This window comes from Schistocerca piceifrons, chromosome X (genome assembly GCF_021461385.2).
Source record: "Schistocerca piceifrons isolate TAMUIC-IGC-003096 chromosome X, iqSchPice1.1, whole genome shotgun sequence".
Taxonomy (NCBI): Eukaryota; Metazoa; Arthropoda; class Insecta; order Orthoptera; family Acrididae; genus Schistocerca; species Schistocerca piceifrons.
In genome coordinates this window covers 930,846,235-930,861,169 of record NC_060149.1, presented here as the reverse complement: position 1 = coordinate 930,861,169, position 14,935 = coordinate 930,846,235, and the positions used below count along the sequence as shown (strand labels likewise).

The 14,935-nt window shown below is 41.1% G+C and overlaps 1 protein-coding gene across 1 annotated transcript in view; it reads right to left on the bottom strand.

Moving 5' to 3' along the window:
* Nucleotides 1-14,935, bottom strand: part of LOC124721721 (xaa-Pro aminopeptidase 3-like) — a 189,155-nt gene that overhangs the window by 89,309 nt on the left and 84,911 nt on the right. The window lies entirely within an intron of this gene.

Below are 14,935 nucleotides of genomic sequence, written 5' to 3'. Positions count from 1 at the left end.
TCTGAACTCTATCAGCACGCAGAAGAGGTTCAATTTCAACAAGATGGTGGAACCTCTCACACATCAATTGCAACTATGGACTTGTTATGAGAGAGGTTTGCTGGCCAGGTAATTTCTCACAACAGTGATGTGAACTGTCTATCCAGATCTTGTGAGATGACACCATGAGATTTCTTTCTGTGGCGGTATTTGAAATCTCATGTCTATGCCAACAAACCACAATCACTTCCAGAGCTGAAGGCTGAAATTCAGCATATAATTTCAGAACTAGAGGTGCAAGTATGCTGAAAAGTTATGGAAAATTTCATCAAAGAACAAAGTGCCTGCAGTGTCATGGAGGGCATTTGAGTACTATCATATTTTATACATAATCACAGGTAGCATACACTGCAATAATATGCAAATTACTTAATTTCAAAAATAAATTTGTATGTTATTATGCACTCAAAAGTTGTATTCTTCATGGGATACCTTTTATATTTGTAACAGGGATTATGAGACAGCAGCATTTATAGACATTATTTGAGTGGCTGCAAGCCCAGAGACTGCTTTGCCAGTTCAACATGTCAGTTTTTTGAAACAAGCATTAAGTACCTCGATAATGTCTTGAGCAAAATGGGGTTAACATGCATGCAGAATCATGTAGAATTCATACACAAGCTATCCATCATGAACGAGATGCAGTCGTTCCTCAGTAAAGTAAATTATTATGCCAAGTTCATTCCGCGGGCTGCCCACATTTTGCACACACTCAACTAGCTGTTTTGCACACACTCAACTAGCTGTGTAAAAAAGGAGTCAGATCATCTGCTTGGAATTTCACCACAAAGCATGCCACAATACATATTTCAAAGCAAAGAAAAGTTTTTTAAATTAAATTTCTGCCATTTGACTGTATAGATCTTTCATCTTACTGTACAATCATGATTTTGGCCTTTGGCCATTTGCAAGTACCACAATGTTGGCCATGATCAGACTTCTATAAACAAAGTCATTGACAAAGTTTAATCTAGTTCAGCAATGTCTTTATTTACAAAAATCTGATAATCTCCAACACTGTGGTACTTGAAAATGTTCAAAGGCCGAAGTTATGACTCTACAGTAGAATAAATGATCTATACATTCAAATGGCAGAACTTTTACTTAAAGAGCATTACATGACTGTGGCCTCAACCCATGGTACAGTTATTAAAGAAATGTCTTTGAATGGCTCCCTATTTGGCTACATTTTCTTCAGACAAAAGTCTTATTACAGCTACTGATGCTTCACATTGTTTGCATTGCCAATTTCAGATTGCATTGTTGGCTGCCTCATGTGGAAAACATGCTTAGTTGTAGTCATAATTTTTATAGTTTTTCTGGGACATGCTGACACATACGAGGGGCCTTTGAAAAGTCCATGTAAAAATAAAAACTACTTACATGTTTGGGGTACACCTTCTTTATTTTTCAAAATAGTCTCCTTTTAGACATATACACTTTGTCCAACGCTGTTCTAATTTGTTGATCCCTTCAGAATAATAGGAATTATCTAAGTCTACAAAACAGCTATTAGTTGCTGCAGTCACCACCTCATTTGAATAAAATCTTTGTCCCACCAGCCATTTCTTCAAATTGGGGAACAAATAGTAGTCCAAGGGAGCCAAGTCTGGGGAACAGGGAGGATGTGAAATGAGTTGGAATCTTATTTCCATTAATTTTGCAACTACAACTGCTGAGGTGTGTGCTGGTGCATTGTTGTAATGGGAAAGGACTTTTTTGCGGTCCAATCGTCGGCGTTTTTCTTGCAACTCAGTTTTCAAATGGTCCAATAATGATGAATACTATGCACCTGTAATAGTTTTATCCTTTTCCAGATAGTCGATGAGGATTATCCCTTGCAAATCCCAAAAGACAGTTGCCATAACCTTTCTGGCCGAAGGAATGGTCTTTGCCTTTTTTGGTGCAGATTCTCCCTTGGTAACCCATTTTTTAGATTGTTCTTGGGTCTCAGGAGTGTAGTAATGTACCCGTGTTTCATCCACATTGATGAAACGACGCTTAAAGTTCTGCGGATTCTTCCTGAATTGCTGCAAACCATCCTTGCAATACTTCACACGGTTCCATTTTTGGTCAAGCATGAGAAATTGCAGAACCCATCTTGCAGATAGCATTCTCATGCCCAAATGTTTATGCAAAATATTATGTAGCCATTCATTCGAGATTCCCACAGCACTAGCAATCTCACGCACCTTAACTCTTCCATCATCCACCACCATATTATCAATGATTTCTGGAGTTGTAACCTCCACAGGGTGTCCAGAACGTTCAGCATCACTTGTGCCCATACGGTCACTCCAAAAATTTTGAAACCACTTATAAACTGTTTTAATCGAAGGTGCAGTGTCACTGTAATGTTTATCAAGCTTGTCTGTAGTCTCCTGAAGTGTTTTGCCTTTCGTAAAGTAATGTTTAATCACCACACGAAATTTTTTTCGTCCATTTTTTTGACAATCATTCGACTTCTTTGATTCACATGAATGCCAAACACAAATAAATAGACCAATATGGCTGAAACTAGGTGTGCATTCTTTCCAAAGATGCTACTACCTAAACATGACCTCGATATGCGCCTGTGGTGCCATCTCTCGGACTTTGCACAGACTTTTCAAATGCCCCTCGTAGTGTTTATCTTTGGCATCCTAGTGTAGCAGGTGTCATCAAACCAGTTAAGTGAAAAATCTGTGCATTTCACACATTTATTAACACATATTTATGTAAATCAGCTGACTTCTGATATTGCCTTTATGTCCTAGTAAAATCACATGTGTCACATAATTGGCATAGAAAACTAAGGTTGTAGAACTAAACACAACATTTAAAATTAAATGTCTTTTTGTGTTAACTGTATCAAAATTTGTGTACATGTCGTGATATACAGTTAATCATCAAATGTCGAATGCCAAAAAATTGTATTTTTTTCTATAACATCAGTTATAGTCTACATTGGCACTATATAAAATTTTAACAGTAGTATCCTTGTTCAAAAATAATTATTCATCCTAAACCAGTGTAAATCTACATTGATAAACATACAATTCTGAGAATATTTGAAGTTCCATAACTCCAAGATGACATACTTCTGCTGCAGATGAAGACAAGTTAAGCCTCTGGCCTCTTCAAATATTGGAAAAGCTGAAGCTAGGGTAATTCATTTGATACCCTTCATATTGTGAAAAGTATTCCAGCCATTGATAGTGGAAACAGTGCTATCACCATTGTCCAATATGTATTGACAGTATACTACACTGGAGGTAGGCTCTTCAGGGTGGCAGATAATAGACAGATCCAGCTGTTGAACTTTTTTACATGATAGGGCATTTAACAACTGAAAATAATAAGTACTTCTGTAATAAACTGAAAACAACTCTACTGTATAAACACAAGCTTAGTGAAGTAATTTTGTCTATTCGCATATGAAAACTGGACAGGGAATGCTGGAGATGTATAGTCTGCCTGTAAATTGAAAAGCGAGCAGTGCTCATACTGGGGGAGGTAACCTTCCCCACAAGAACACTACAGCTGCTGTACAGGATGCTAAGGATCCCCTCTATCAGTGTAGAACAGTATGCTGACATTTACCTAGATTCTGTCCATGGGTGTTTCTTGCATTAGTATTACTAGTAACTCATGTTTGTATTCCATATGTTGGTAACACACTTTGTGGAAAACAAACACCCCTCTGCCATGTTTGCATATTTAGTCACCAGTGATTCATAAGGCATACTGCGGAGGATCAATGTAACTTTGGGAAACACATTTTAGTTGCTCCTTGTGATGTGGTGGGGTACACAGAATGAGGACTTACTTTCTCTCTCTTCAAATTGCACACCTATCATGAAGGGAACTTCATGACTACATTCCGGTGACTTAATTTTCCTGACACTTCTACCATCCACCCCCAACCCCTTCACTCTGTTACATCCCAAGAACACAATTTATCTCTTAGTACACGTCTACTGCTCTTAGCCGTAGCACAGGCATTTAATATTTGTTTTTAACCCACTTCATTTCACAATAAAGATTAATTTTATACCATTAAGACATTATTTTTAACAATTTCAATTTTTCCATCCCCTGTAATGCAAAAACTATTATTCCAAGAAAAAATTAATAAGGCCTTTTCTGTAAGAAATTTAATGTATTTTGGGTTGTCGGGTGTTCTGCCGGATACCAGCGTCGTACTTGCACGATATTTCGGTCACGTAGCTCGTGACCTTCATCAGGGGCGACCTGAGACTGCTCCTCGAGTGGACCTGGTCCAGTATTTATGCCTATGGCCTTCCCCCTCCACCAACGGCTGCAGGCGCTTCCTCTGTGGTCCGCACCCATTCCCTGTGACCTGCTGGAGAGTTGCTGCTCCGTTTTCCGTCCGCTGCGGTTCTAGGTGTTCCCTCTGTGGTCCACGTCCACCAAACCCGCTCCTAGGGGTTTCATCTACGGTCTGGGGTACCAAGCATTCCCCCTGTGGTCCGCGCCCGCTCACCACGACCTGTTGGAGCGTTGCCGCTCCGTTTTTCGTCCGCTGCGGCTCTGGATGTTCCCTCTGCAGTCCGCGCCCACCAGTCCCACTTCTGGGTGTTCCATCTTCGGTCTGGTGCGCCTGGCAGTCCATCAGGGGCTCGTTTTCCATCTCCATGTCTCTGGTTCTTCTGTTTGTGTAGTGTTGCAGCTGGCCCCGTTGCTCCTTTAACAATTCCAGAGCCGGATCCCAGGCTCTGCTTAGCTGAACTGTGACACAGGGAACCAGCTAAGCAGAGCCTGGGATCCGGCTCTGGAATTGTTAAAGGAGCAACGGGGCCAGCTGCAACACTACACAAACAGAAGAACCAGAGACATGGAGATGGAAAATGAGCCCCTGACAGTCCGTCAGAAGTGGGACTGGTGGGCGCGGACCGCAGAGGGAACATCCAGAGCCGCAGCGGACGAAAAACGGAGCGGCAACGCTCCAACAGGTCGTGGTGAGCGGGCGCGGACTGCAGGGGGAACGCTTGGTACCCCAGACCGTAGATGAAACCCCCAGGAGCGGGTTTGGTGGGCGCGGACCGCAGAGGGAACACCTAGAACCGCAGCGGACGGAAAACGGAGCAGCAACGCTCCAGCAGGTCGCAGGGAATGGGCGTGGACCACAGAGGAAGTGCCTGCAGCCGTTGGTGGAGGGGAAAGGCCATAGGCATAAATACTGGACCAGGTCCACTTGAGGAGCAGTCTCAGGTCGCCCCTGATGAAGGTCACGAGCTACGTGACCGAAATATCGTGCAAGTACGACGCTGATATCCGGCAGAAGACCCAACAACCCAAGATGTCATTAGATCGCCGGGAAAGCCTGAAGAGTTACAAATTTAATGTAGTTTAATTTTATACTGGGAAACATTTTCATTATAAGCCACAGTTTTCAAGTTATTTAAGAGAAAAGTAAAAGAATAGTGACCTTTAAATGCCCCACCACCCCAATGCTCACACCCCACAGGTTGGGGATTTCTAATATGCTATTTGTAACAATCATCCCTAACACTGTACAAAAACTTGTGACTACACAGAATTTTTTCCCTTATTTTCCTTTATTGGCTGGACTCTACAGGCGCACATTGACAAAAGCAAAGAGCTCAAAATTCTCCAATTTCCTATCATAAACACACAATATATATGTGACAGGAAGTAAACCTTGATCAGAATAAAAATATGATTAACAGCTAATTGTCAGCAGGATAGGTATCCTAGGAACAATCAACCACAGAATGGGGTTGGGCAGACTTCTGTTACATGCTGCCATATTGCTCTCCTACTTTAGGTGCTGATTACTGCAATCAGTTGCAGACAAATATTTCAGCCAGTGACATAACTGATGTAATTAATTTTTTTCATGTAAACTTCAATTCTCATTGAGGTTAGTTTATTTTAAGTAACAGAATGAATCAAACAGCAATAAGGCTATTAGAATCCCGAAAAGTTATCTCATTACTGCACATCAGGAAGGAATGTGTGAACATAATAATAAGGAATCGCAAATCTGTTCCTATGACAGCCATACACCTCACAAACTCTTCCATGTTCAACAGTCATTCCCTTTATTTTGATGCAGGTAGAATATGTTGTTTGATTCCTCTTACAATGTATGCTCTCAAAGTTTTAACAGTAAACCTCATTGTGCATAATACCCCCATTGTATTGGAGATGGGCAAGGATCTCTATTATTCTCTCATGCTTGCAAAATGAAATCATTATAAACACTACTGTCTTTTGAATCTCCTCTATTAAACTCACTAAATCTGTGTAAGTAAAGGAATATCAGACAACAAACTGTCTTCTCTCTATTTTTGGTTACTGACTTCTTTGATAATGTGCATCATTAATGTTTGACAATGAAGTTGCATTCAAGATAAATCTAAATGGGAATGAAGGGGAAAAAATGGACAATACAGCAGCTGCCTGTTTCAGTAGCTATAACTCATTAGTAGAGTCAGAGTTTGGTTTCAGGAACAGCTCATCTAGGTATTAACAAAGCAAGTTGGCAATCTCTGCAAGCTAGCAATCTCTGCATGAGACAGCAGAGAATTTAAGTAAAAACATTATGGCCATTGCATCATGTCTGATGATAATCCATGAATTATAGATGTAGGGCACTGTTTAATATGGTGGATACTCTTACACTAACATCACAGTACAGCTACGCTCTTATGAGATGAATGGGCATGTTAAAAGAAACAGCTTCATCCAATGAGAGAATGTATATCAGACAAATGATCTATATGTTCAGAATATCTTATGCATATACATTACTGACATTAATCAATGTGTGTAATTATTACTGATATAATGTTGTAACATGTACCATGACTGTGTGTCAATTTTACAGTGTTCCGATCAATACAATTTTTTTTTCCTTTACACGAAAGCATTCTCTTCTTTATCAGTGATTGCACCATTCGTGATTACATATTATGCCTGTAATACTATTCAGTTCTTAAATGCGTAATGGTTATGAAACTAGGTCCTACTAATGGAAACTGTTTATTGTGGACAATCTGGAGAATATTTGCTCAGATGTCTGATAGGACTTATGATCTGCTATCAATAACCATTAACGTTTAGCAGTAACCCAAATTCTCAAAACAGTGCAGGTCATTACATTCACTGGTAGCCTGAGAAAAGACCATCACGGCCCAACACAGCATGAAACCTGCTATGGTATATATTTGTCTGGATTAAACAGTATATTTTATACATTTGTCACATCATGAAAATGGATCTCATATTAACTGGTGCCTGACTGGGCAGTGCAAGGAGTAGGGGACTATAGCTGGTCCTAAAAGTCCTGTTGGTCATCACAGTTCTCTTAGGGTGGACTACATCCCACCAAGACTGGCTCATATACTTTGTACACATAACCAAGCTGGCAGTAAAAAAATGTTCTGAAACATCATAGAACGCCCAGGAGCCTCACCAAATCTTTAGACCTGCAAGTGACATGCCTAACTCTAAATTCTAGAGAATTACAAATATGAATGTTTAAAAAGAGTTTTCATAATTGAGACCTAAAAGAACATTTCTTCTTTCTTTTACCCCAGCCTGTCATTTGTAAGCCCCAACTGACTTGAGGGTGCCATGCAAATTGGTTTGATAGGGTATCAATAGCTCAGTATTTACATTAATATGATGGGAGATAAAACAATATAAAAATAGTAAGATGTCCCCAGAATCTCCATGAATAAAGTTATGAGGAGATATTATGGTCCAAGTAGTATCAGGCACCTTCTCATGGTAGAAAAAAAAACCTAATCAGTTGTGTATCTTCATTAAAGCCTTTTGTATGGCTGCCATCAATGGTTCAGATTACCTGCAGTGAGTAAATTGTTTCATGTGACTACAGAGCTGCCTGGATTATAGGCACAGACATGATAGTGGTTACTTATTGAATCAAATATCTTTCCTATACAGCTATAGGGGCCATATTATGGTAGTTAATTATCCACCCTAGGTTTAAATTGTGTAATTAAAACTGCTTCTTTCCATTAGTTGGAAAAGTATCCTATCTCCTTCACTAAATTACAAAGATCAAGTTAGATTAATATAGGATTAATATAGGAAACTCCCTCTGCCCTAGATTTTCTGAACCGTGCAAATAGGAGTTATCCTTACTACACATTCTTCGCTCCCGTAATTATTCCGGCCTCAACCTATGGTAACATACTGTCCCCAAACCCTCCACCCAACAGTTTCCACTCTGTTTGTCCTTTGATCTCCTCCCCATTCTCATCTCCCAACCTGTTTATTTGACACCCTCTGCCAACACATCCACCTTTTTTCCCCATCCCTCTCCTTTTTTGCTCCTTTTTTCCCCACCTCCCTGCCCCACAACCTCCTGACGCTGCACCTGTTGCCATTCTAGGCCCTGCACATTCCACCAGACAGTGTTTCGTCTCGCTCCCCACCCACACACGACTATTCCTTCCCATCCTGTCCCCTCCAGCTTACTGCTTGCATCTCACATAATAGTTGCATTCCAGCCTGAGATGCTGGAGTTTGTGGTCACGTGTGCATGATGTGTGCTTACTTGTGTGTATGAATGGTGTGTGTCTCTCTTTTAGTGACGAAGGCTGTGGCCAAAATATTTAGTGTCTTTTAATTGTGCCTGCCTGCAAATTAATGTATTTCCTATATTCTTTCAATTAATATAGCTTTTTATGAAATTCTACACTGCATAATGAATTTTATAAATATCTGGTGTAGTGACAAGGCTCCAGAAATTGTAAAACAGAACTCCTGTATGGAGAATAGACAGAAGTCAACTTCATCTGGCTGCCAGTGTGCCACTATTGTCTGGGCAATATCTCCTGGGCTAGTCTAAAGTCAGCAGTTTAAGCAGCACCTCCCACCTGTCCCTGAAATCTTGTTGATGGTTTCCCAAATATGATATCTTTTACTCAGTATTCAAAAAGCTATGCAGTTCTCTGAAGTCAGTCAGTGTTTGAATTTCCAAGTGCAACACAGTTGCCACACACTATGGAGCACTATGGTACCTTAACCTAAAGGAACAAATGCACCAATCAGCTGACTGAATACAGGGTAGTCCTCTTCACTACACCATCGAGAAGCTGCCTCTAATATTTCCCTGAGAAGTGTAAAATGGAACCACTAGTGGATCATAGTAACATGATCAATTCTTAGACACTAGGTTTGTGTCTAAGCACAGTCAGTTTGCTGTACATTTATCCAGTTCACTTTGCTGATAACCCATTTATGCATTTATTTTTTCATGTGGTATTCTATCTGTATCCAAATACCAACAGGCCACTGACATATGTACCAATCATCATTTCCCACTTGGTGTCTGTCATGAGAGAAGATAATCATTAATAAGAGAGAATCTGCAGCAGTGCTGAACTCTCTGCCCTGCCCAATATTCAGAGCATACAGGTGCTCTGATAATGTGGGGTTCTCTGTAGCATCAGCCCAGAGGCAAGTTGTAGAACATCTACGTAACATGTTCCATGTATTATAACATATGCAAGGATAAATGCTCAGGAGAACTATGCAATTCGCTTGGTGCCAGCATCACTGCTGGTAACTGGTTATCCTATGGTGTCCAGTTTCATTTTTATTAAGAAAATGGGACTTTCTTAAAGTTTTGAAAAAACCTAGGATAATTAAGGAGGAAAATGGGGACAAATGTATTGACAAAATTTAATGAACATACAAGTTCACCTTTGCGTCATACACTGAGATGATCCCAAATGATGTTTTACAATTATTCTGCTGCATTGTCACCATACTTCTCACTTTTATGTACTTTATCAAGATGTCGATTTTTGTTTGAACACTCAAGCGATGTTTCTTCATCTTAACATGATTCACAATGCCAAATCTTCCATCACACATGCAGTAGTGTGTTTGATTTGCACAACATACTTTCTGCAGTTTCTGTCCTGACAGTAAGAAAACTCAACTCACTTTTTATACTGCTGTTAAAATTACGCTTTCATTTTGGCAGGATGAAACAGTGAACATGAATCAGTACTACCAACAGTGCAAAACATTAACATAAATAAACAAAGATTATAGAGCAAGTTGTACAAGTGGCATTTCCTAGCATATTTACTTGCGCAATCCACAGTAAATTGGAAATCAAACATCTGGATGGACCGATGGCCTCAGCAATTTGGTCCCATAAGACCTTAACACAAATTTTCAAAAATTTCAAACATCTGGTAGTGCAAGTACTTTATCCATGTGGAATAAACAAAAAGTGAGATATCTGAGCATCCCCAAAAAACCTTTCAGGACAGTAGGATATTTTGGGAAAAAACAGACTGTCCTGGGAAAAATGGGATGAATGGACACTCTAGGTTACCCTGTAGATCATATGTACAGCAAGAGCCAAGTGCTTGGATATTGGCTGCAAGGGAAAGAGTTTTACTGTGGTATATGTCATTAATAAAGACAGCAACTAACCAATTATCTTTCTCCTTATTGCATTTTTGTGAAGGCTATAAATCCTTGGCATATAGGGGTCATAAATCTGGAATGTATCTCTTCAGAATATAAACACAAGGACTTCCCTTTGCTAGACGTTTCACTTCCTTCAAATGTGTCATGCACCCTTTTATATTCCACTGCAGAATATGACCTACCTTAATAGTAAAGTTTCTCTCTTTCTATCCATGCTCTTAATGTTAAACAAGATTCAAATGAGATGCCTGCCACACAACCCAAGTCTACAACCTCAAATTTCTTCAGAAAACATATCGTTTCACATAATCAAAGCAACTGCACAATTCACAAAAAAGTATTACTTGCTATTACATTACAATTTACACTTCTAATTCTTGTACCACTTGTAGACTGCATTTGTAAATGGATTATTCAGTCAAGAAATCCTTCAAAATTTCAACCTGTGATTCATTAAGTATATTATCACAATCATGATGAGACACAAATTTTGAAAAACAAAAACATTAAAAACATACGTTGTTAATATCTCCAGTCACATTTCTTATAACACTACTTAATTCAGGTATATCTTTCCTCTCTGGAAATATGTCCAAAGCTGGTGATGCATAAAATATTTCATTCAAGTCATTACTTTTTTTTTTGATATCAGCTAGATCATGCAACTTTGTATTTCTGAGATAATATAAATTACATTCTTCGAGAATGTGTAGCAGGTGACACTGCCTCCATTCAACAATTCATAAGAGCCATACTAAATTTCAGACCTACCAATAATAACAGTCATTGTCATAATGTTGGCAGAGGATTACATCGGATTAAAACTGGGATATCCCGTGGACTACAATGTACTTCACAGACCTAATAAATAATACCATACTCCTTTTTAAAAAAAAAAAAAAAAAAAAAAAGGGGGGGGGGGGGGGGCAAATGTGACTCGTGTAGAATGCTAAGTAACTCATATCTTTCATAAAACATCCAATTACTGTTCAAACTATATCAGAGTTTGCAACATGACTTCTGGTAGCTTCTGAAATAAGCATATCAGACAAAGAATTATCACCACCTATAGCATTGAACAGAAGCCAATATGTTGTCCTCAACAGTGAGTGTTCATTATCAGAGACAAGTGTATCATCAGAAGTGCCCCAGGGGAGTGTGATAGGACCACTGTTTTTCTTTATATCCACAAATGATAGGGTGGGCAGCAATCTGTGGTTGTTTGCTGATAATGCTATGGTGTATGGGAAGGTGTCATTATTGGGTGACTGCAGGAGGATACAAGATGACTTACACAAAATTTCTCGTTGGTGTGACGAATGGCAGCAGTTCTAAATGCAAAAAAATGCAAGGTAATACAGATGAGTAGGAAAAACAAACCCACAATGTTCAAGTATACCAGTAGTAGTGTGCTACTTGAAACAATCACATCGATTAAATATCTAAGTGTAATGTTGCAAACCAATATGAAATGGAACGAGTAGGTAAGGGTTGTAGTAGGGAAGGCAAATGGCTGACCTTGATTTATTGGAAAATTTTTAGGAAAGTGTGGTTCATCTGTAAATGTGATCACATACACAACACTAGTGTGATCCATTGTTGAGTACTGTTTGAGTGTTTGGGATCCGAACCAGATCAGATTAAAGGAAGACACTGAAGCAATTCAGAGGCAGGCTGCTAGTTACCAGTAGGTTCAAACAACATGCAAGTATTAGAGAGATGGTTCAGGAACTCAAATGGGAATCACTGGAGGCAAAGCTATGTTCTTTTTGAGGACCACTTTCAAGAAAATTTAGAGAACTGGCATTTGAGGCTGACTGTAGAATGGTTCTACTGTCACCAACATATATGTCATGTAAGGTGAAGATAAGGTTAGAGATATTAGTCCCCATAGGGAGGCATACAGACAGTTGTTTTTCTCTCACTTTTTTTGTGAGTGGAACAGAAGAGGAAATGACTAATAGTGATATGGGGTACCCTCCACCATGCACCATACGCTGACTTTCAGAGTATGTATGTAGATGGAGATGTAGATATAGCTTCAGCAAAGAAAAAGAGTCCACAAGTTTCTTCAGGTATGTCATATACAGATAAGGCCACTCACTCGTGATTACACCCCAAAGCGCAAACAAATTATGAGGATGTTGATTACTGTGTGTCACCTTCTGCTGTTTCAAATAGTGCCACAGATTTTTGATGGTAATAAGATTGGGAGATTAAGCAGACATTCAAGGTAAAACAGGGTGCTTGAGTGTACACAGCATACTCTTCAGGAAGATGTAGATGAGACAGCAACAACTGGTCAATGAGAAAGTTAGAATAAATATATTAGTCATGTTCATGGTGATCTTAATTATTGGGCCCTAGTCATGAAACAAAAAACACCACAGAACATTACAAAAAGTATTACAGGTTAACTACACCCCCACACACTGTAGGTTAAACACTCCAGTCAGTGCTCGGTGTACTAGACACCTCGCACTGTTTGAAAAAAGGAAGAACTGTGACCCATTGGACCACACACTACATGCCTCCAGTCTGATACTGAGCAGTTTCTGAGTTGTTCAGCAAACTGAAGTCATGTAGCTTTATGTACGGATGTGAGCTATGGCCTTTTGCAAGGCAACCAACTTCCATTATCTATCACATGCACCCTTTGAGACATTTATTCAGAAAATAGTTGAAATGGTTCTGCAATGACAGCAGCAATTCCTGACAGGTTTGAAACCAACTATCAGTGGCAAGATGTAACAGTCATCTTTGCTCCCTGCCAGTTAGGATCTACACTCCTGGAAATTGAAATAAGAACACCGTGAATTCATTGTCCCAGGAAGGGGAAACTTTATTGACACATTCCTGAGGTCAGATACATCACATGATCACATTGACAGAACCACAGGCACATAGACACAGGCAACAGAGCATGCACAATGTCGGCACTAGTACAGTGTATATCCACCTTTCGCAGCAATGCAGGCTGCTATTCTCCCATGGAGACGATCGTAGAGATGCTGTATGTAGTCCTGTGGAATGGCTTGCCATGCCATTTCCACCTGGCGCCTCAGTTGGACCAGCGTTCGTGCTGGACGTGCAGACCGCGTGAGACTACGCTTCATCCAGTCCCAAACATGCTCAATGGGGGACAGATCCGGAGATCTTGCTGGTCAGGGTGGTTGACTTACACCTTCTAGAGCACGTTGGGTGGCACGGGATACATGCGGACGTGCATTGTCCTGTTGGAACAGCAAGTTCCCTTACCGGTCTAGGAATGGTAGAACGATGGGTTCGATGACGGTTTGGATGTACCGTGCACTATTCAGTGTCCCCTCGACGATCACCAGTGGTGTATGGCCAGTGTAGGAGATCGCTCCCCACACCATGATGCCGGGTGTTGGCCCTGTGTGCCTCGGTCGTTTGCAGTCCTGATTGTGGCGCTCACCTGCATGGCGCCAAACACGCATACGACCATCATTGGCACCAAGGCAGAAGCGACTCTCATCGCTGAAGACGACACATCTACATTCGTCCCTCCATTCACATCTGTCGCGACACCACTGGAGGCGGGCAGCACGATGTTGGGGCATGAGCGGAAGACGGCTTAACGGTGTGCGGGACCGTAGCCCAGCTTCATGGAGACGGTTGCGAATGGTCCTCGCCGATACCCCAGGAGCAACAGTGTCCTTAATTTATTGGGAAGTGGCGGTACGGTCCCCTACGGCACTGCGTAGGATCCTACGGTCTTGGCGTGCATCCGTGCGTCGCTGCGGTCCGGTCCCAGGTCGACGGGCACGTGCACCTTCCGCCGACCACTGGCGATAACATCGATGTACTGTGGAGACCTCACGCCCCACGTGTTGAGCAATTCGGCGGTACGTCCACCTGGCCTCCCGCATGCCCACTATACGCCCTCGCTCAAAGTCCGTCAACTGCACATATGGTTCACGTCCACGCTGTCGCGGCATGCTACCAGTGTTAAAGACTGCGATGGAGCTCCGTATGCAACGGCAAACTGGCAGACACTGACGGCGGCGGTGCACAAATGCTGCGCAGCTAGCGCCATTCGACGGCCAACACCGCGGTTCCTGGTGTGTCCACTGTGCCGTGCGTGTGATCATTGCTTGTACAGCCCTCTCGCAGTGTCCGGAGCAAGTATGGTGGGTCTGACACACCGGCGTCAATGTGTTCTTTTTTCCATTTCCAGGAGTGTATTTATGATCACAGTTCTTATGCCACGTTGCATGGCTGTTAGTGGTTCACATTACTTGCAGGTGTTGGACAGTTCTCACTAATATATCAACAAATTGGGCAACTTCACCCATGCGTGGTCATGGGCATGTCCAAATATGAGAACTCCTTTTTGCCATTCTGTCACATCCCCATGGGAATCCATCTTACAGCACTACTTTCATACAACCGACTGGTAATAACACACCGCTTCACTGCCATG